Here is a 25,033-nt window from a genome sequence, read left to right on the forward strand (position 1 = left end):
TAGAAATAAACCTATTACCATGCAGCGGAAGGTAGACTACACTAAGCAAGCCATAGTCAAGTATTCAATGAAATGAAAGCACGAAGACTAATAGCAGGTAGGCAGTATAGATCAGGATGGAAGATAGTATGAAGCCAATCAGAACAAGCAGTCACTCAGTGAAGACAAAAGATAATGCAATCATACAATGACTTCACCAGGGCCAACAGTAAATAAAGGGATGGGAAGGATAAAACCAGCGACTCGTTGAAGACAATGATTTGTTGGACCAGTTCCAGTTGCTGTGACAACTGTACGTCTGGTTATGGAGGCTGAGATTCAACTCAGAAGACCGTGTCTTCACCTTATTCCCCTTGAGCTAAGGACACCCAGTCCTCGCCCAATCACTCTGGTAAGTCTTCAAGGCAGACTTCCAAACCTTCACAGACTTCGTTCACCGGCGATCCACAATGACTCTTGGATGCTCAGAACGCGACGCCTAACCGGCTGGAGGATTCACAGTCCTCAAGTGTAATAAGTCTTCAGATCACACAGACAAGAAGACTTAAGTGATGCCTAACACTCTTTGGCTCTGGGTGTTTAGGGCTTTTTCCTCGCAAGGAATTCTCTGTCAAAGGCTTCGAGGTGGGTTGCTCTCAAACGACAAAAGCCGTACACTAACTCTGAGCAGCCAGCCATTTATGGTTATAGGGGGTGGGCTATTTATAGCCACTAGGCAACCCGACCTGATTTGTTCGAAATGACCCTGGGTCACTAAGGAACTGACACGTGTTCCAACGGTCAGATTTCAAGCACACACGACAACTTTACTTGGGCTACAAGCAAAGCTGACTTATCCAACTCTGGATAAGATTTGCTCTCATAGTCTTCACTTGAAGACATAGGGTTTTGGTTAAGCATCACTTCAGTAAATCTGACTGGTTCTCTTGGACCCCACTTAACAGTATGGTGGTTCCTATGACTCAACAAAGAACAAAAAAGAACGACGAAACAACTAAGTCTTCGCGCTCCATAGTCTTCACGCGATGTCTTCTCTTGTCATAGTCTTCAATGTGAATGTCTTCACATACCACCTTTGACTTCAATGTCTTCATACATTTTTAGGGGTCATCTCTGGTAGGAAAACCAAATCAATGAGGGACTTCTACCTGTGTTATCCTGCAATTCTCACAAACACATTAGTCCCTCAACCAGGTTTGTCGTCAATACTCCAAAAACAACTAGGGGTGGCACTAGATGCACTTACAATCTCCCCCTTTTGGTGATTGATGACAAACTGGTTGAAGTTTTCAACGGGGAATAAAATATGTGAAATTGTAAAGGATAGGGTATTGTCTTCATAAGTTGTAAAGGCTCCCCCTGAAGATGTGCATATAAGTACTTTGCTCTTGGAATGCAAATGCACATGGCAGGTTGTACTTGTGGAGGTCCTCTTCAACCTATGATGACAATTCATCATGCATGATATGATGTAATGAAGATAATGACATGCATAATGGAAAATGGACGTCTGCAAAATGACCTAAGTGCGGAATTTATCATCGCACGTGCGGAATTTATCATCGCATCACAGAATAGCAAATAAGTAGCAGACGACCATCAAGTTTAAGTGTTACAACTCAAAGAACCAAATGTATCGAAAAGCAAGAGTTGTAAACACTTAGCAAAAGTAGAAAAGGGTAAAGCAAGCACCCATATGGACCCACTTGAAGACTATCAACTCATATGCTTCTCCCCCTTTTGTCAGTAAGGACCAAAAAGGTTTGAAGACATAGAGCGCCTACTCGTTCCCATGAGGTGCAGGCGAGGCAGCAGGGTCGTCGTGAGGTCCGGTGGTGCAGAAGAACTTGGTGCAGTGTCGACACGTGCTGAAGTTGGAGGAGGTGAAGTTGCATCATCTTGGTCATCGATGTCTCTGGCATTCACTGTCACAGCTGAGGACGAATAGTTAGAGTCTTCAAGTGAGGGAGTCCGACGCAAGTGAGCATTCCTGGGAGGAGTTGAGTCAAACTTGAACCGTTCAGTGAAGCCATCGTCTTGCAGATCAGCTTCAGCACTAAGTAATGTCAAACTCTTCCACGACCTCCGACAGGTTTCATGAGTGACAAAGGCATTTTTGGTGGCAAGATTGCGAATGCGGTTGACATCCACCAAGAGGCTTTGCATCTGACGCTTAAGCCAGTCGTGATGTTTGTCCTATTTTTGGTGTAGCGCGATGAGAAGATCTCGGTCATTTAGGACACGAGATTGCCTTCGAGGCCTTTGCGCAATGGTGGTACCAGTGGCGTCAGTTTGAGCGCGAGGGGCATGTGTGTTGCCAGCAAGGGGATAAAAACGAGAAACTGCTGGAACTCCTTCAATAGGCTGGGTGAAGCTTTGGTGATCAACATTGTGAAGATAAATGGGATCCTTAGCAGGCTCTAGGTAAATAGCTTCAACTAACAGATCAACCTCTGGCAAGAATATAAGATGATTGCGCGCAGACGGCTGATAGTTGAAGGCAGGGTGACGCTTGATAAGACGCATGACCCATGTGTTGGGGAATGAAGCAGAATTTTAAAATTTTCTACGCATCACCAAGATCAATCTATGGAGTCATCTAACAACGAGGGAGAGGAGTGCATCTACATACCCTTGTAGATCGCGAGCGGAAGCGTTCAAGAGAACGGGGTTGAGGGAGTCGTACTCGTCGTGATCCAAATCACCAAAGATCCTAGCGCCGAACGGACGGCACCTCCGCGTTCAACACACGTACGGTTGGGGAAGACGTCTCCTCCTTCTTGATCCAGCAAGGGGAAGGAGAGGTTGATGAGATCCAGCAGCACGACGGCGTGGTGGTGGAAGCAGCGGTGATCTCGGCAGGGCTTCGCCAAGCTCCAACGAGAGGGAGAGATGTTACGAGGGGAGAGGGAGGCGCCAGGTGTTGGGTTTCGTAGTAATTTCAAAAATTTTCCTACGCACACGCAAGATCATGTGATGCATAGCAACGAGAGGGGAGAGTGTTGTCTACGTACCCAACGCAGACCGACTGCGGAAGCGCTGACACGACGTAGAGGAAGTAGTCGTACGTCTTCACGATCCAACCGATCAAGTACCGAAACTACGGCACCTCCGAGTTCGAGCACATGTTCAGCTCGATGACGATCCCCGGACTCTGATCCAGCAAAGTGTCGGGGAAGAGTTCCGTTAGCACGACGGCGTGGTGACGATCTTGATGCACTACAGCAGCAGGGCTTCGCCTAAACTCCGCTACAGTATTATCGAGGAATATGGTGGCTGGGGGCACCGCACACGGCTAAGGAATAGATCACGTGGATCAACTTGTGTGTTCTAGGGTGCCTCTACCTCAGTATATAAAGGACCAAAGGGGGGGAGGCAAGCTGGCCACAAGGGGTGCGCCAGGAGAGTCCTACTCCCTCTGGGAGTAGGATTCCCCCCCCCAATCCTAGTTGGAATAGGATTCGCGGAGGGGGAAAAGAGAGAGAGGGGGCCGGCCACCTCTCCTAGTCCTAATAGGACTAGGGGAAGGGGGAGGCGCACAGCCCATGTAGGGCTGCCTCTTCTCTTTTCCACTAAGGCCCATCATGGCCCATTTAGCTCCCGGGGGGTTCCGGTAACCTTCCCGGTACTCCGGTAAAATCCCGATTTCACCCGGAACACTTCCGATATCCAAACATAGGCTTCCAATATATCAATCTTTACATCTCGACCATTTCGAGACTCCTTGTCATGTCCGTGATCACATCCGGGACTCCGAACAACCTTCGGTACATCAAAATTCATAAACTCCTAATATAACTGTCATCGTAACCTTAAGCGTGCGGACCCTACGGGTTCGAGAACAATGTAGACATGACCGAGACACGTCTCCGGTCAATAACCAATAGCGGGACCTGGATGCCCATATTGGCTCCTACATATTCTACGAAGATCTTTATCGGTCAGACCGCATAACAACATACGTTGTTCCCTTTGTCATCGGTATGTTACTTGCCCGAGATTCGATCGTCGGTATCCAATACCTAGTTCAATCTCGTTACCGGCAAGTCTCTTTACTCGTTCCGTAATACATCATCTCACAACTAACATATTAGTTGTAATGCTTGCAAGGCTTATGTGATGTGCATTACCGAGAGGGCCCAGAGATACCTCTCCGACAATCGGAGTGACAAATCCTAATCTCGAAATACGCCAACCCAACATCTACCTTTGGAGAGACCTGTAATGCTCCTTTATAATCACCCAGTTACGTTGTGATGTTTGGTAGCACCCAAAGTGTTCCTCTGGCAAACGGGAGTTGCATAATCTCATAGTTATAGGAACATGTATAAGTCATGAAGAAAGCAATAGCAACATACCAAACGATCGGGTGCTAAGCTAATGGAATGGGTCATGTCAATCAGATCATTCAACTAATGATGTGACCTCGTTAATCAAATAACAACTCATTGTTCATGGCTAGGAAACATAACCATCTTTGATTAACGAGCTAGTCAAGTAGAGGCATACTAGTGACACTTTGTTTGTCTATGTATTCAGACATGTATTATGTTTCCGGTTAATACAATTCTAGCATGAATAATAAACATTTATCATGATTATAAGGAAATAAATAATAACTTTATTATTGCCTCTAGGGCATATTTCCTTCAGTCTCCCACTTGCACTAGAGTCAATAATCTAGATTACACTGTAATGATTCCAACACCCATGGAGCCTTGGTGCTGATCATGTTTTTCTCGTGGAAGAGGCTTAGTCAACGGGTCTGCAACATTCAGATCCGTATGTATCTTGTAAATCTCTATGTCTCCCACCTGGACTAGATCCCGGATGGAGTTGAAGCATCTCTTGATGTGCTTGGTCCTTTTGTGATATCTGGATTCCTTTGCCAAGGCAATTGCACCAGTATTGTCACAAAAGATTTTCATTGGACCCGATGCACTAGGTATGACACCTAGATCGGATATGAACTCCTTCATCCAGACTCCTTCGTTCGCTACTTCCGAAGCAGCTATGTACTCCGCTTCACATGTAGATCCTGCTACGATGCTTTGTTTAGAACTGCACCAACTGACAACTCCACCGTTTAATGTAAATACGTATCCGGTTTGCGATTTAGAATTGTCCGGATCAGTGTCAAAGCTTGCATCAATGTAACCTTTTACGGTGAGCTCTTTGTCACCTCCATATACGAGAAACATATCCTTAGTCCTTTTCAGGTATTTCAGGATGTTCTTGACCGCTGTCCAGTGATCCACTCCTGGATTACTTTGGTACCTCCCTGCTAAACTTATAGCAAGGCACACATCAGGTCTGGTACACAGCATTGCATACATGATAGAGCCTATGGCTGAAGCATAGGGAACATCTTTCATTTTCTCTCTATCTTCTGCAGTGGTCGGGCATTGAGTCTTACTCAACTTCACACCTTGTAACACAGGCAAGAACCCTTTCTCTGCTTGATCCATTTTAAACTTTTTCAAAATTTTGTCAAGGTATGTGCTTTGTGAAAGTCCAATTAAGCGTCTTGATCTATCTCTATAGATCTTAATGCCTAATATGTAAGCAGCTTCACCGAGGTCTTTCATTGAAAAACTCTTATTCAAGTATCCCTTTATGCTATCCAGAAATTCTATATCATTTCCAATTAGCAATATGTCATCCACATATAATATCAGAAATGCTACAGAGCTCCCACTCACTTTCTTGTAAATACATGCTTCTCCGAAAGTCTGTATAAAACAAAATGCTTTGATCACACTATCAAAGCGTTTATTCCAACTCCGAGAGGCTTGCACCAGTCCATAAATGGATCGCTGGAGCTTGCACACTTTGTTAGTTCCCTTTGGATCGACAAAACCTTCCGGTTGCATCATATACAACTCTTCTTCCAGAAATCCATTCAGGAATGCAGTTTTGACATCCATCTGCCATATTTCATAATCATAAAATGCAGCAATCGCTAACATGATTCAGACGGACTTAAGCATCGCTACGGGTGAGAAGGTCTCATCGTAGTCAATCCCTTGAACTTGCCGAAAACCTTTCGCGATAAGTCGAGCTTTGTAGACAGTAATATTACCATCAGCGTTAGTCTTCTTTTTGAAGATCCATTTATTCTCAATTGCTTGCCGATCATCAGGCAAGTCAACCAAAGTCCATACTTTGTTCTCATACATGGATCCCATCTCAGATTTCATGGCTTCAAGCCACTTTGCGGAATCTGGGCTCACCATCGCTTCTTCATAGTTCGTAGGTTCATCATGATCTAGTAGCATGACTTACAGAACAGGATTACCGTACCACTCTGGTGCGGATCTTACTCTGGTTGATCTACGAGGTTCAGTAGTATCTTGATCTGAAGTTCCATGATCATTATCATTAGCTTCCTCACTAACTGGTGTAGGTGTCACTGGAACAATTTTCTGTGATGTACTACTTTCCAGTAAGGGAGCAGGTACAGTTACCTCGTCAAGTTCTACTTTCCTCCCACTCACTTCTTTCGAGAGAAACTCCTTATCTAGAAAGGATCCATTCTTAGCAACGAATGTCTTGCCTTCGGATTTGTGATAGAAGGTGTACCCAACAGTCTCCTTTGGGTATCCTATGAAGACACATTTCTCCGATTTGGGTTCGAGCTTATCAAGTTGAAGCTTCTTCACATAAGCATCGCAGCCCCAAACTTTAAGAAACGACAACTTTGGTTTCTTGCCAAACCATAGTTCATAAGGTGTCGTCTCAACGGATTTTGATGGTGCCCTATTTAACGTGAATGCGGCCGTCTCTAAAGCATAACCCCAATACGAAGCAGTAAATCTGTAAGAGACATCATAGATCGCACCATATCTAGTAAAGTACGATTACGACGTTCGAACACACCATTACGCTGTGGTGTTCCGGGTGGCGTGAGTTGCGAAACTATTCCACAGTTTTTCAAATGTACACCAAACTCGTAACTCAAATATTCTCCTCCACGATCAGATCGTAGAAACTTTATTTTCTTGTTACGATGATTTTCAACTTCACTCTGAAATTCTTTGAACTTTTCAAATGTTTCAGACTTATGTTTCATTAAGTAGATATACCCATATCTGCTTAAATCATCTGTGAAGGTGAGAAAATAACGATATCCGCCACGAGCCTCAATATTCATCGGACCACATACATCGGTATGTATGATTTCCAACAAATCTGTTGCTCTCTCCATAGTACCGGAGAACGGTGTTTTAGTCATCTTGCCCATGAGGCACGGTTCGCAAGTACCAAGTGATTCATAATCAAGTGGTTCCAAAAGTCCATCAGTATGGAGTTTCTTCATGCGCTTTACACCGATATGACCTAAACGACAGTGCCACAAATAAGTTGCACTTTCATTATCAACTTTGCATCTTTTGGCTTCAACATTATGAATATGTGTATTACTACTATTGAGATTCAATAAGAATAGACCACTTTTCAAGGGTGCATGACCATAAAAGATATTACTCATATAAATAGAACAACCATTATTCTCTGTTTTAAATGAATAACCGTCTCGCATTAAACAAGATCCAGATATAATGTTCATGCTCAACGCTAGCACCAAATAACAATTATTTAGGTCTAATATTAATCCCGAAGGTAGATGTAGAGGTAGCGTGCCGACCGCGATCACATCGACTTTGGAACCGTTTCCCACGCGCATCGTCACCTCGTCCTTTGCCAGTGCCCGCTTATTCCGTAGTCCCTGTTTCGAGTTGCAAATATTAGCAACAGAACCAGTATCAAATTCCCAGGTGCTACTGCGAGCTCTAGTAAGGTACACATCAATAACATGTATATCACATATACCTTTGTTCACCTTGCCATCCTTCTTATCCGCCAAATACTTGGGGCAGTTCCGCTTCCAGTGACCAGTCTGCTTGCACTAGAAGCACTCAGTTTCAGGCTTAGGTCCAGACTTGGGTTTCTTCTCCTGAGCAGTAACTTTCTTGCTGTTCTTCTTGAAGTTCCCCTTCTTCTTCCCTTTGCCCTTTTTCTTGAAACTAGTGGTCTTGTTAACCATCAACACTTGATGCTCCTTCTTGATTTCTACCTCCGCAGCTTTCAGCATTGCAAAGAGCTCGGGAATAGTCTTGTTCATCCCTTGCATATTATAGTTCATAACGAAGCTCTTGTAGCTTGGTGGCAGTGATTGGAGAATTCTGTCAATGACGCAATCATCTGGAAGATTAACTCCCAATTGAATCAAGTGATTATTATACCCAGACATTTTGAGTATATGCTCACTGAAAGGACTGTTCTCCTCCATCTTGCAGCTATAGAACTTATTGGAGACTTCATATCTCTCAATCCGGGCATTTGCTTGAAATATTAACTTCAACTCCTGGAACATCTCATATGCTCCATGATGTTCAAAACGTCGTTGAAGTCCCGATTCTAAGCCGTAAAGCATGGCACACTGAACTATCGAGTAGTCATCAGCTTTGCTCTGCCAGACGTTCATAACATCTGGTGTTGCTCCAGCAGCAGGTCTGGCACCTAGCGGTGCTTCCAGGACGTAATTCTTCTGAGCAGCAATGAGGATAATCCTCAAGTTACGGACCCAGTCCGTATAATTGCTACCATCATCTTTCAACTTTGCTTTCTCAAGGAACACATTAAAATTCAACGGAACAACAGCACGAGCCATCTATCTACAATCAACATAAACAAGCAAGATACTATCAGGGACTAAGTTCATGATAAATCTAAGTTCGATTAATCATATTACTTAAGAACTCCCACTTAGATAGACATCCCTCTAATCTTCTAAGTGATCACGTGATCCAAATCAACTAAACCATAACCGATCATCACGTGAGATGGAGTAGTTTTCAATGGTGAACATCGTTATGTTGATCATATCTACTATATGATTCACGCTCGACCTTTCGGTCTCCGTGTTCCGAGGCCATATCTGCATATGCTAGGCTCGTCAAGTTTAACCTGAGTATTCTGCGTGTGCAAAAACTGGCTTGCACCCGTTGTAGATGGACGTAGAGCTTATCACACCCGATCATCACGTGGTGTCTGGGCACGACGAACTTCGGCAATGGTGCATACTCAGGGAGAACACTTCTTGATAATTTAGTGAGAGATCGTCTTATAATGCTACCGTCAATCAAAGCAAGATAAGATGCATAAAAGGATAAACATCACATGCAATCAATATAAGTGATATGATATGGCCATCATCATCTTGTGCTTGTGATCTCCATCTCCGAAGCACCGTCGTGACCACCATCGTCACCGGCGTGACACCTTGATCTCCATCGTAGCATCGTTGTCGTCTCGCCAATCTTATGCTTCCACGACTATCACTACCGTTTAGTAATAAAGTAAAGCATTACATCGCGATTGCATTGCATACAATAAAGCGACAACCATATGGCTCCTGCCAGTTGCCGATAGCTCGGTTACAAAACATGATCATCTCATAAAATAAAATTCAGCATCATGCCTTGACCATATCACATCACAACATGCCCTGCAAAAACAAGTTAGACGTCCTCTACTTTGTTGTTGCAAGTTTTACGTGGCTGCTACGGGCTTAAGCAAGAACCAATCTCACCTACGCATCACAACCACAACGATAGTTTGTCAAATAGACTCCGTTTTAACCTTCGCAAGGACCGGGCGTAGCCACACTTGGTTCAACTAAAGTTGGAGAGACAGTCGCCCGCAAGCCACCTATGTGCAAAGCACGTCGGGGGAACCGTTCTCGCGTAAGCGGACGCGTAATGTTGGTCCGGGTCGTCTCATCCAACAATGCCGCTGAACCAAAGTATGACATGCTGGTAGGCAGTATGACTTATATCGCCCACAACTCACTTATGTTCTACTCGTGCATATAACATCAACATAAATAACCTAGGCTCGGATGCCACTGTTGGGTTTCGTAGTAATTTCAAAAAAATTCCTACGCACACGCAAGATCATGTGATGCATAGCAACGAGAGGGGAGAGTGTTCTCTACGTAGCCAACGCAGACCGACTGCGGAAGCGCTGACACGACGTAGAGGAAGTAGTCGTACGTCTTCACGATCCAACCGATCAAGTACCGAAACTACGGCACCTCCGAGTTCGAGCACACGTTCAGCTCGATGACGATCCCCGGACTCCGATCCAGCAAAGTGTCGGGGAAGAGTTCCGTCAGCACGACGGCGTGGTGACGATCTTGATGCACTACAGCAGCAGGGCTTCGCCTAAACTCCGCTACAGTATTATCGAGGAATATGGTGGCTGGGGGCACCGCACACGGCTAAGGAATAGATCACGTGGATCAACTTGTGTGTTCTAGGGTGCCTCTACCTCAGTATATAAAGGACCAAAGGGGGGGAGGCTGGCCGGCCACAAGGGGTGCGCCAGGAGAGTCCTACTCCCTCTGGGAGTAGGATTCCCCCCCCAATCCTAGTTGGAATAGGATTCGCGGAGGGGGAAAAGAGAGAGAGGGGGCCGGCCACCTCTCCTAGTCCTAATAGGACTAGGGGAAGGGGGAGGCGCACAGCCCATGTAGGGCTGCCTCTTCTCTTTTCCACTAAGGCCCATCATGGCCCATTTAGCTCCCGGGGGGTTCCGGTAACCTTCCCGGTACTCCGGTAAAATCCCGATTTCACCCGGAACACTTCCGATATCCAAACATAGGCTTCCAATATATCAATCTTTACGTCTCGACCATTTCGAGACTCCTCGTCATGTCCGTGATCACATCCGGGACTCCGAACAACCTTTGGTACATCAAAATTCATAAACTCATAATATAACTGTCATCGTAACCTTAAGCGTGCGGACCCTACGGGTTCGAGAACAATGTAGACATGACCGAGACACGTCTCCGGTCAATAACCAATAGCGGGACCTGGATGCCCATATTGGCTCCTACATATTCTACGAAGATCTTTATCGGTCAGACTGCATAACAACATACGTTGTTCCCTTTGTCATCGGTATGTTACTTGCCCGAGATTCGATCGTCGGTATCCAATACCTAGTTCAATCTCGTTACCGGCAAGTCTCTTTACTCGTTCCGTAATACATCATATCACAACTAACATATTAGTTGTAATGCTTGCAAGGCTTATGTGATGTGCATTACCGAGAGGGCCCAGAGATACCTCTCCGACAATCGGAGTGACAAATCCTAATCTCGAAATACGCCAACCCAACATCTACCTTTGGAGACACCTGTAATGCTCCTTTATAATCACCCAGTTACGTTGTGACGTTTGGTAGCACCCAAAGTGTTCCTCCGGCAAACGGGAGTTGCATAATCTCATAGTTATAGGAACATGTATAAGTCATGAAGAAAGCAATAGCAACATACCAAACGATCGGGTGCTAAGCTAATGGAATGGGTCATGTCAATCAGATCATTCAACTAATGATGTGACCTCATTAATCAAATAACAACTCATTGTTCATGGTTAGGAAACATAACCATCTTTGATTAACGAGCTAGTCAAGTAGAGGCATACTAGTGACACTTTGTTTGTCTATGTATTCACACATGTATTATGTTTCCGGTTAATACAATTCTAGCATGAATAATAAACATTTATCATGATTATAAGGAAATAAATAATAACTTTATTATTGCCTCTAGGCATATTTCCTTCACTAGGGACTTGGGTACTGCTGCCCTCCCTTCCCCCCACTATATATAGGGACCCTAGGGGGGGCGCCGGCCCTAGGAGATGGGATCTCCAAGGGGGGGGGGGCAAGGGGGACTTGCCCCCCAAGCCAAGTGGGGCGCCCCCCACCCCTAGGGTTTCCAACCCTAGGCGCAGGGGGAGGCCCATGGGGGGCGCACAAGCTCACCAGGCGCTTGTTCCCCTCCCACTTCAGCCCATGGGGCCATCCGGGATAGGTGGCCCCACCTGGTGGACCCCCGGGACCCTTCCGGTGGTCCCAGTACAATATCGATTACCCCCGAAACTTCCTGATGGCCGAAACTGGACTTCCTATATATAAATCTTCACCTCCGGACCATTCCGGAACTCCTAGTGACATCCGGGATCTCATTCGGGACTTCGAACAACTTTCGGGTTACCGCATACTAATATCTCTACAACCCTAACGTCACCGAACCTTAAGTGTGTAGACCCCACGGGTTCGGGAGACATGCAGACATGACTGAGATGACTCTCCGGCCAATAACCAACAGCGGGATCTGGATACCCATGTTGGCTCCCACATGTTCCACGATGATCTCATCGGATGAACCACGATGTCGAGGATTCAATCAATCCCGTATTCAATTCCCTTTGTCAATCGGTACGTTACTTGCCCGAGATTCGATCGTCGGTATCCCAATACCTCGCTCAATCTCATTACCGGCAAGTCACTTTACTCGTACCGTAATGCATGATCCCGTGACCAAACACTTGGTCACATTGAGCTCATTATGATGATGCATTACCGAGTGGGCCCAGAGATACCCCTCCGTCATACGGAGTGACAAATACCAGTATCGATCTGTGTCAACCCAACAGATACTTTCGGGGATACCTGTAGTATACCTTTATAGTCACCCAGTTATGTTGTGACGTTTGGTACACCCAAAGCACTCCTACGGCATCCGGGAGTTACACGATCTCATGGTCTAAGGAAATGATACTTGACATTGGAAAAGCTCTAGCAAACGAACTACATGATCTTGTGCTATGCTTAGGATTGGGTCAAGTCCATCACATCATTCTCCTAATGATGTGATCCCATTATCAATGACATCCAATGTCCATAGTCAGGAAACCATGACTATCTATTGATCAACGAGCTAGTTAACTAGAGGCTCACTAGGGACATGTTATGGTCTATGTATTCACACATGTATTATGATTTCCGGATAACACAATTATAGCATGAGTAATAGACAATTATCATGAACAAGGAAATATAATAATAATCATTTTATTATTGCCTCTAGGGCATATTTCCAACAGTCTCCCACTTGCACTAGAGTCAATAATCTAGTTACATTGTGATGAATCGAACACCCATAGAGTTCTGGTGTTGATCATGTTTTGCTCGTGGAAGAGGTTTAGTCAACGGATCTGCGACATTCAGATCCGTATGCACTTTGCAAATATCTATGTCTCCATCTTGAACATTTCCACGAATGGAGTTGAAGCGACTCTTGATGTGCCTGGTCTTCTTGTGAAACCTAGGCTCCTTGGCAAGGGCAATAGCTCCAGTGTTGTCACAGAAGAGAGTGATTGGCCCCGACGCATTGGGTATGACTCCTAGGTCGGTGATGAACTCCTTCCAGATTGCTTCATGCGCTGCCTCCGAGGCTGCCATGTACTCCGCTTCACATGTAGATCCCGCCACGACGCTTTGCTTGCAATTGCACCAGCTAACCGCCCCACCATTCAAAATATACACGTATCCGGTTTGTGACTTAGAGTCATCCAGATCTGTGTCAAAGCTAGCGTCGACGTAACCCTTTACGATGAGCTCCTCATCACCTCCATATACGAGAAACATATCCTTAGTCCTTTTCAGGTACTTCAGGATGTTCTTGACCGCTGTCCAGTGTTACATGCCGGGATTACTTTGGTACCTACCTACCAAACTCATGGCAAGGTTTACATCAGGTCTGGTACACAGCATGGCATACATGATAGACCCTATGGCTGAGGCATAGGGGACGACGCTCATCTTTTCTCTATCTTCTGCCATGGTCGGACATTGAGCTGAGCTCAATTTCACACCTTGCAACACATGCAAGAACCCCTTCTTGGACTGATCCATATTGAACTTCTTCAATATCTTATCAAGGTATGTGCTTTGTGAAAGACCTATGAGGCGTCTCGATCTATCTCTATAGATCTTGATGCCTAATATGTAAGCAGCTTCTCCAAGGTCCTTCATTGAAAAACACTTAGTCAAGTAGGCCTTAATACCGTCCAAAAGTTCTATATCATTTCCCATCAAAAGTATGTCTTCCACATATAATATGAGAAATGCTATAGAGCTTCCACTCACTTTCTTGTAAACGCAGGCTTCTCCATAAGTATGCATAAACCCAAACGCTTTGATCATTTCATTAAAGCGAATGTTCCAACTCCGAGATGCTTGCACCAGCCCATAGATGGAGCGCTGGAGCTTGCGTACCTTGTTAGCATTCTTAGGATCGACAAAACCTTCCGGCTGCATCATATACAATTCTTCCTTAAGAAAGCCGTTAAGGAATGCCGTTTTGACGTCCATTTGCTATATCTCATAATCATAGTATGCGACAATTGCTAACATGATTCGGACGGACTTTAGCTTCGCTATGGGTGAGAAGGTCTCATCGTAGTCAACCCCTTGAACTTGTCGATAACCCTTAGCGACAAGTCGAGCCTTATAGATGGTAACATTACCATCCGCGTCCGTCTTCTTCTTAAAGATCCATTTATTCTCTATCGCTCGCCGATCATCGGGCAAGTCTGTCAAAGTCCATACTTTGTTTTCATACATGGATCCTATCTCGGATTGCATGCTTCAAGCCATTTGTTGGAATCTGGGCCCGCCATTGCTTCTTCATAGTTCGAAGGTTTACCGTTGTCTAACAACATGATTTCCAGGACAGGGTTGCCATACCATTCTGGTGTGGAACGTTTCCTTGTGGACCTTCGAAGTTCAGTAGCAACTTGATCTGAAGTACCTTGATCATCGTCATTAACTTCCTCTCTAGTCGGTGCAGGCACCACAAGAACATCTTCTTGAGCTGCACTACTTTCCGGTTCAAGAGGCAGTACTTCATCGAGTTCTACTTTCCTCCCACTTACTTCTCTCGAGAGAAACTCTTTCTCCAGAAAGGACCCGTTCTTGGCAACAAAGATCTTGCCTTCGGATCTGAGGTAGAAGGTATACCCAATGGTTTCCTTAGGGTATCCTATGAAGATGCATTTTTTCGACTTGGGTTCGAGCTTTTCAGGTTGAAGTTTCTTGACATAAGCATCGCATCCCCAAACTTTCAGAAACGACAGCTTAGGTTTCTTCCCAAACCATAATTCATACGGTGTCGTATCAACGGATTTAGACGGTGCCCTATTTAAAGTGAATGTAACTGTCTCTAGAGCGTATCCCCAAAATGATAGCGGTAAATCAGTGAGTGACATCATAGATCGCACCATATCCAATAGAGTGCGATTACGACGTTCGGACACACCGTTACGCTGAGGTGTTCCAGGCGGCGTGAGTTGTGAAACGATTCCACATTTCCTTAAGTGCGTACCAAATTCGTGACTTAAATATTCTCCCCATGATGTGATCGTAACAATTTTATCTTTCGGTCACGTTGATTCTCTACCCCATTCTGAAATTCCTTGAACTTTTCAAAGGTCTCAGACTTGTGTTTCATCAAATAGACATACCCATATCTACTTAAGTCATCAGTGAGAGTGAGAACATAACGATAGCCACCGTGAGCCTCAATGCTCATTGGACGCACACATCAGTATGTATAATTTCCAATAAGTTGGTTGCTCGCTCCATTGTTCCGGAGAACGGAGTCTTGGTCATTTTACCCATGAGGCATGGTTCGCACGTGTCAAATGATTCGAAATCGAGAGACTCCAAAATTCCATCTGTATGGAGCTTCTTCATGCGTTTGACACCGATGTGACCAAGGTGGCAGTGCCACAGATATGTGGGACTATCATTATCAATCTTACATATTTTGGTATTCACACTATGAATATGTGTAACATCACGTTCGAGATTCATTAAGAATAAACCATTGACCAGCGGGGCATGACCATAAAACATATCTCTCATATAAATAGAACAACCATTATTCTCGGATTTAAATGAGTAGCCATCTCATATTAAACGAGATCCAGATACAATGTTCATGCTCAAAGTTGGCACTAAATAAAAATTATTGAGGTTTAAAACTAATCCCATAGGTAAATGTAGAGGTAGCGTGCCGACGGCGATCACATCGACCTTGGAACCATTCCCGACATGCATCGTCACCTCGTCCTTCGCCAGTCTCCGCTTATTCCGCAGCTCCTGTTTTGAGTTACAAATGTGAGCAACGGCACCGGTATCAAATACCCAGGAGCTACTACGAGTACTGGTAAGGTACACATCAATTACATGTATATCACATATACCTTTAGTGTTGCCCGCCTTCTTGTCCGCTAAGTATTTGGGGCAGTTCCGCTTCCAGTGTCCCTTTCCCTTGCAATAAAAGCACTTAGTCTCAGGTTTGGGTCCATTCTTTGACCTCTTCCCGACAACTGGTTTACCGGCCGCGGCAACTCCCTTGCCGTCCTTCTTGAAGTTCTTCTTACCCTTTCCTTTCTTGAAACTAGTGGTTTTATTGACCATCAACACTTGATGTTCCTTTTTGATTTCCACCTCCACTGATTTCAGCATTGAAAATACTTCAGGAATAGTTTTCACCATCCCCTGCATATTGTAGTTCATCACAAAGCTCTTGTATCTAGGTGGGAGCGACTGGAGGATTCTGTCAATGACCGCCTCGTCTGGGAGGTTAATGTCTAGCTGGGACAAGCGATTGTGCAACCCAGACATTTTGAGTATGTGCTCACTGACAGAACTATTTTCCTCCATCTTACAACTGTAGAACTTGTCGGAGACTTCATATCTCTCGACCCGGGCATGAGCTTGGAAAACCATTTTCAGCTCTTCGAACATCTCATATGCTCCGTGTCGCTCAAAACGCTTTTGGAGCCCCGGTTCTAAGCTGTAAAGCATGCCGCACTGAACGAGGGAGTAATCATCAGCACGTGACTGCCAAGCGTTCATAACGTCTTGGTTCTCTGGGATGGGTGCATCACCTAGTGTGCTTCTAGGACATATGCTTTCCTGGCAGCTATGAGGATGATCCTCAGGTTCCAGACCCAGTCCGTATAGTTGCTGCCATCATCTTTCAGCTTGGTTTTCTCTAGGAACGCGTTGAAGTTGAGGTTGACATGAGCGTTGGCCATTTGATCTACAAGACATTTTGCAAAGGTTTTTAGACTAAGTTCATGATAATTAAGTTCATCTAATCAAATTATTTAATGAACTCCCACTCAGATTAGACATCCCTCTAGTCATCTAAGTGATACATGATCCGACTCAACTAGACCGTGTCCGATCATCACGTGAGATGGACTAGTCATCATCGGTGAACATCTCCATGTTGATCGTATCTTCCATACGACTCATGTTCGACCTTTCGGTCTCTTGTGTTCCGAGGCCATGTCTGTACATGCTAGGTTCGTCAAGTCAACCTAAGTGTTTTGCATGTGTAAATCTGGCTTACACCCGTTGTATGTGAACGTTAGAATCTATCACACCCGATCATCACATGGTGCTTCGAGACAACGAACTTTCGCAATGGCGCACAGTTAGGGGGAACACTTTCTTGAAATTATGTGAGGGATCATCTTATTTGCTACCGTCGTTCTAAGCAAATAAGAAGCAAAAACATGATAAATATCACATGCAATCAAATAGTGACATGATATGGCCAATATCATTTGCTCCTTTTGATCTCCATCTTCGGGGCGCCATGATCATCATCGTCACCGGCATGACACCATGATCTCCATCATCGTGTCTTCATGAAGTTGTCTCGTCATCTATTACTTCTACTACTATGGCTAACAGTTTAGCAATAAAGTAAAGTAATTACATGACGTTTATGTTGACACGCAGGTCATAAATAAATTAAGACAACTCCTATGGCTCCTGCGGTTGTCATACTCATCGACATGCAAGTCGTGATTCCTATTACAATAACATGATCAATCTCATACATCACATATATCATTCATCACATCCTTTTGGCCATATCACATCACATGGCACATGCTGCAAAAACAAGTTAGACGTCCTCTAATTGTTGTTGCAAGTTTTTACGTGGCTGCTATAGGTTTCTAGCAAGAAAGTTTCTTACCTACACCAAAACCACAACGTGATATGCCAATTTCTATTTACCCTTCATAAGGACCATTTTCATCGAATCCGATCCGACTAAAGTGGGAGAGACAGACACCCGCCAGCCACCTTATGCAACTAGTGCATGTCAGTCAGTGGAACCAGTCTCACGTAAGCGTACGTGTAAGGTCGGTCCGGGCCGCTTCATCCCACGATGCCGCCGAATCAAGATAAGACAAGTAACAACAAGTAAATTGACAAAATCAACGCCCACAACAACTTGTGTTCTACTTGTGCATAGAAACTATGCATAGACCTAGCTCATGATGCCACTGTTGGGGAACGAAGCAGAATTTTAAAATTTTCTACGCATCACCAAGATCAATCTATGGAGTCATCTAGTAACGAGGGAGAGGAGTGCATCGACATACCCTTGTAGATCGCGAGCGGAAGCGTTCAATAAAACGGGGTTGAGGGAGTCGTACTCGTCGTGATCCAAATCACGGAAGATCCTAGCGCAGAACGGACGGCACCTCCGCGTTCAACACACGTACGGTTGGGGAAGACGTCTCCTCCTTCTTGATCCAGCAAGGGGAAGGAGAGGTTGATGGAGATCCAGCAGCACGACGGCGTGGTGGTGGAAGCAGCGGTGATCTCGGCAGGGTTTCACCAAGCTCCAACAAGAGGGAGAGGTGTTACGACGGGAGAGGGAGGCGCCAGGGACTTGAGTACTGATGCCCTCCCTTCCCCCCACTATATATAGGGCCCCTAGGGGGGGCGCCGGCCCTAGGAGATGGGATCTCCAAGGGGGGGGCAAGGGGGACTTGCCCCCCAAGCCAAGTGGGGCGCCCCCACCCCTAGGGTTTCCAACCCTAGGCGTAGGGGGAGGCCCATGGGGGGCGCACCAGCTCACCAGGGTCTGGTTCCCCTCCCACTTCAGCCCATGGGGCCCTCCGGGATAGGTGCCCCCACCCGGTGGACCCCCGGGACCCTTCCGGTGGTCCCGATACAATACCGATTACCCTCGAAACTTTCCTGATGGCCGAAACTGGACTTCCTATATATAAATCTTCACCTCCGGACCATTACGGAACTCCTCGTGACATCCAGGATCTCATCCGAGACTCCGAACAACTTTCGGGTTACCGCATACTAATATCTCTACAACCCTAACATCACCGAACCTTAAGTGTGTAGACCCCACGGGTTCGGGAGACATGCAGACATGACCGAGACAACTCTCCGGTCAATAACCAATAGCGGGATCTGGATACCCATGTTGGCTCCCACATGTTCCACGATGATCTCATTGGATGAACCACGATGTCGAGGATTCAATCAATCCCGTATTCAATTCCCTTTGTCAATCGGTACGTTACTTGTCCGAGATTCGATCATCGGTATCCCAATACCTCGTTCAATCTCGTTACCGGCAAGTCACTTTACTCGTACCGTAATGCATGATCCCGTGACCAAACACTTGGTCACATTGAGCTCATTATGATGATGCATTACTGAGTGGTCCCAGAGATACCTCTCCGTCATACAGAGTGACAAATCCCAGTCTCGATCCGTGTCAACCCAACAGATACTTTCGTAGATACCTGTAGTATACCTTTATAGTCACCCAGTTACATTGTGACATTTGGTACACCCAAAGCATTCCTATGGCATCCGGGAGTTACACGATCTCATGGTCTAAGGAAATGATACTTGACATTGGAAAAGCTCTAGCAAACGAACTACACGATCTTGTGCTATGCTTAGGATTGGGTCTAGTCCATCACATCATTCTCCTAATGATGTGATCCCGTTATCAATGACATCCAATGTCCGTAGTCAGGAAACCATGACTATCTATTGATCAACGAGCTAGTTAACTAGAGGCTCACTAGGGACATGTTGTGGTCTATGTATTCACACAAGTATTATGATTCCTGGATAACACAATTATAGCATGAATAATAGACAATTATCATGAACAAGAAATATAATAATAATCATTTTATTATTGCCTCTAGGGCATATTTCCAACACCATGGAGCATAGAATTTCAACCCAAAAATGTCGGAGCCAGATGCAGCCAACTGCCTGATGAATAAGTCTTGAGCATTGAAGCTGATGCCATTGAAGATATAGAAAACCAAAGTCTTCATTGCTCCTTCAAGCTTCGCTGTAGATGAGTGTCCTTTGACAGGCCATAGAGTCTTCCTGATGATATGGTAAATGGTGCGAGGCATGTACTCTAGGTCTTCAACAAAGAACTCAGATGGCTATTCAGTGTCGTTAGGCAGAGGCTTCATCATGCTCAGCATTTGACTCATGTTGGGTTCTGGCTTCTGAAAAATGCCTTCCAAGGCATTCTGGTGTTGTTGACAACCTGGTTCATAGTATTCACCAGGAGTGGGAAGGCCTGTGAGCTCAATGATATCAAGAGCTTTGGCTTCATGATGGACATTGCCTGTCATCCACTCAAGGACCCAAGTCTTTGGATCCCTGTTGTAGCCTCGAATGTGAAGAGTTGCATAGAACTGTAGCAGAAGCTCTTCATTCCAGTGTTCCTTATCTGTGACAAACTTCAGCAGTCCAGCATCTCTGAAGCAATCCAACGCTTCTTCAAGATTGGGCAGGCCAGCTATAGCTTCAGAGGCGAGGCGCATATGTGGAAATATGTGCCCTTGATTGTAGAGGACATAGGAATAGTACCTGCACTGCTGATAGCTCCAGAACTGATCTGATGAAATGCGAGGTTTTGTATAAGGGTTCTTGGCGCTGTTATCGAAGGTGTTATGTGCCACGAAGCCATTCACATTAAAGACCCCAGGTCAAGTTGCAGTGCCTGGGAATCGTGGAAGTCTTGGCTTGAGATTTTGGACTTAAGGTCTGTGCTCGACATGATATTCAAATTGTGGACCCGCAGCAGGTGGAGGAACCAGAATGGGCCAGCGGACCATAACAGGCTGACCACGATCAAATGCCAGCTCAATTGTATGAGGTCTTGGAGGGGGAACAGGAGCATTGGCATTGTTGTTGACATGAGCTTCAGGGGCCACATTAGCTTCAGGTGCTTCAGTATTGGCTTCGGGTGCTGCAGTGGCTTCAGACGCTTGGACTTCTGGCACTGCAGTAGCTTCAGGTGCCGCATTAGCTTCAGCCATGACAACGTCATTGGCTTCAACGATGATGTTGGTGGCCGCCTCAGGATTGTTAACCTCCACTTCAGGAGCTGGAGGGTCAGACATGTTCTCCTCGAGAACAACATCTTGGTGGGACAGGGGTGTAGCAACTCTTTCTACTTCAACTCTTGGTTCTTGTTCTTCATCGGCTGATGCAGCCGAAATATCTTCAGCCATTTTGGCTTCAGACTCAGACACGTGCATAGTGGGAGTGACTTGGGGCCTTGGTCCTTTGCGAAGCCTGCGTAATGCTGGCGACGCTTACGGAGATGGAGTGTGCTGGGCCTCAAAGTCATCGTCATCTTGCACTGGTGAGGTAGCTTGCGGTTGGGGAGAACTTGGGGTGTCTTGTCGTTGAGGGTGATCAGCCCATGATGCATCCTAAGCAGTTGGCGTCAGAGGACGACCAATGCTGATGAGTTCGTTGTGCGTGAGCACATGCGATGATACCAATTGGTGCTCGATCTGAGGAAGGACTTCATCATCTTCAACATTGTCATGAGGACCAATGTCTTCAGCTGCAGTGGGGTCAACAACTGGATTGTCTTCAGCTTCAGGAGCCTCTGGAGAAGCAGGCTCATGAATTACCACTTGGCGTTCTTGATTTTCAGACGTAGGACGAGCCACTGAGATTGGCTCGACCTCAAGGGGCTCTATGGGAGCAGCCCGATCTCTCTTCTTGGTTTTGTGTTTCTTAGTTGGAGGAACATCATCAGTGGTGCCCTTGGTTTTGCGCTTTCTGGCTTCAGCTTCAGCTGCCCTTGTTCTCTTCAGTTGTGAAACCACTGTGGGGACCTTAGGCTTCGAGCCTGTCATACTGGCTGGGAAGACAATTGGATGTACTTCCTGCCTTGGTGCTTCGGGTTCTGCCACAGCTGGCTTCTTCTTCTTCTTGGCCGCCATTCTGGGGTCGATGCCTGGTCGCCCCAAGGCCTTGCACTTTTCAGCTTCATTGTATCCTCGGACACATTTAGCAGCAAGATCCTTCATGCGCTCACGAGAACCTTTAGCTTCTTCGCATATGGTTCGGAATGCTTCCTTAAGCTCATGCATCATGGTCTGAAAGTTCTGAATGTCTTCAACATTGAGCTTGGCCATATGCTTCTTGAACTGAGCCTTTTCATAATCTATCTTATGCTTCAGCTCAGCAATCTTCTGAGCTAGAGCCAGCTCAGCAGCAATGGCTCCGTGGAAGGCGACGCTGAGGCCAATGGGAAGCTGAAGATCATCAAAGCTAACATTTGGGCTGTCAAACCATTCATTAATGAATGTGTTGATGATTTCAACATCAAAGAGAGGAAGGTCATTGAGGATTTCTGCCTCTTGCTTGCTCTTGATCAACTGCTCAAGAGCATCATCGCCAAGATCGTCGTCGCTGGACAGATCAATGGCGTCATTCTCATTTCGCAGAACAGCAGCAGGGGTCAGTGCTTGGCTGGTGGGTTGCAAGGGCATCTTCACTTTGGAGGGCTTGGAGATGCGTGACAGATCTTCAGACTGCACACTGTGTTCAGGAGGTGCAGTGGCCAGAGGCTTCACCCGTGAGACCTTTGGTGCAGGGGCAGGCTTTGAAGCTTTAGGTTTCTTCAGCTTCTTTGGCTTCGGTGGTGCAGGCGCTTCGTCAGATTCAGCATCGTCTGCAGGTTGATCCACGACTGCCCCTTGAACCATAATATGAGTGATGAGACCTTCCAGGTTGTAGAAGGGCCCAACAAGATTGGGTTCAGCTTCGCGTGAGCCATCGGCACGAGGAGCAGAGGGACCTGGGTTGAAGTCTAATCCCCGCGACTTCTTGTTTTCTTTGGCCGAGTTCCTGGTAAACTAAAGGTTGCGCTTGAAAAGATTGTTGTCATGACACCATAGCAATGACAATGGGTCTGCATCTGCAGGCTGAGGTCCACGGACCATGCAAGGATAGAAGCCTTGTTCAATAGCTTCAGCTCTGGACCTGGGTTGAAGATTTTTGTATAGGATGTCTCCCCACGGTCACTTGATGGTATTGTTCTCAGTGTTGGGGAACGTAGCAATAATTCAAAATTTTCCTACGTGTCACCAAGATCAATCTATGGAGTCATCTAGCAACGAGAGAGGAGTGGATCTATATACCCTTGTAGATCGCGCGCGAAAGCGTTCAAGAGAACGGGGTTGATGGAGTCGTACTCGTCGTGATCCAAATCACCGATGATCCTAGTGCCGAACGGATGGCACCTCCGCGTTCAACACACGTACGGAGCAGCGACGTCTCCTCCTTCTTGATCCAGCAAGGGGGGAGGAGAGGTTGATGGAGATCCAGCAGCACGACGGCGTGGTGGTGGAAGTAGCGGGATTCCAACAGGGCTTCACCAAGCGCTGCGGGAGGAGGGAGATGTGTCATGGGAGGGAGAGGGAGGCGCCAGGGCTTAGGTTGTTGCTGCCCTCCCTTCCCCCCACTATATATAGGGCCAAGGGAGAGGGGGGGGGGCGCAGCCTTGGCCCTTCCTCCAAGGAAGGGTGCGGCCAGGGAGGAGTCCATCCTCCCCAAGGCACCTAGGAGGTGCCTTCCCCCTTTAGGACTCTTCCTTTCCCTTATCTCTTGGCGCATGGGCCTCTTGGGGCTGGTGCCCTTGGCCCATATAGGCCAAGGCGCACACCCCTACAGCCCATGTGCCCCCCGGGGCAGGTGGACCCCCTTGGTGGACCCCCGGACCCCTTTCGGCACTCCCGGTACAATACCGATAATGCGCGAAACTTTTCCGGCGACCAAAACAAGACTTCCCATATATAAATATTTACCTCCGGACCATTCAGGAACTCCTCGTGACGTCCGGGATCTCACCCGGGACTCCGAACAACTTTCGGGTTACCGCATACTAATATCTCTATAACCCTAGCGTCACCGAACCTTAAGTGTGTAGACCCTACGGGTTCGGGAGACACGTAGACATGATCGAGACGACTCTCCGGCCAATAACCAACAGCGAGATCTGGATACCCATGTTGGCTCCCACATGTTCCACGATGATCTCATCGGATGAACCACGATGTCAAGGACTTAATCAATCCCGTATGCAATTCCCTTTGTCTATCGGTACGATACTTGCCCGAGATTCGATCGTCGGTATCCCGATACCTTGTTCAATCTCGTTACCGGCAAGTCTCTTTACTCGTTTCGTAACACATCATCCCGTGATCAACTCCTTGATCACATTGTGCACATTATGATGATGTCCTACCGAGTGGGCCCAGAGATACCTCTCCGTTTACACGGAGTGACAAATCCCAGTCTCGATTCGTGCCAACCCAACAGACACTTTCGGAGATACCTGTAGTGTACCTTTATAGTCACCCAGTTACGTTGTGACGTTTGGCACACCCAAAGCACTCCTACGGTATCCGGGAGTTGCACAATCTCATGGTCTAAGGAAATGATACTTGACATTAGAAAAGCTTTAGCATACGAACTACATGATCTTGTGCTAGGCTTAGGATTGGGTCTTGTCCATCACATCATTCCCTAATGATGTGATCCCGTTATCAATGACATCCAATGTCCATGGTCAGGAAACCGTAACCATCTATTGATCAACGAGCTAGTCAACTAGAGGCTTACTAGGGACATGGTGTTGTCTATGTATCCACACATGTATCTGAGTTTCCTATCAATACAATTCTAGCATGGATAATAAACGATTATCATGAACAAGGAAATATAATAATAACTAATTTATTATTGCCTCTAGGGCATATTTCCAACAGTCTCCCACTTGCACTAGAGTCAATAATCCAGTTCACATCGATATGTGATTAACACTCAAGGTCACATCCCCATGTGACTAACACCCAAAGAGTTTACTAGAGTCAATAATCTTTCACATTACCATGTGATTAACACTCGATGAGTTCTGGGTTTGATCATGTTATGCTTGTGAGAGATGTTATAGTCAACGGGTCTGAATCTTTCAGATCCGTATGTA

This window comes from Triticum urartu, chromosome 6A (genome assembly GCF_056163025.1).
Source record: "Triticum urartu cultivar PI428250 chromosome 6A, HENAU_Tu73, whole genome shotgun sequence".
In the NCBI taxonomy this organism is placed as follows: domain Eukaryota; kingdom Viridiplantae; phylum Streptophyta; class Magnoliopsida; order Poales; family Poaceae; genus Triticum; species Triticum urartu.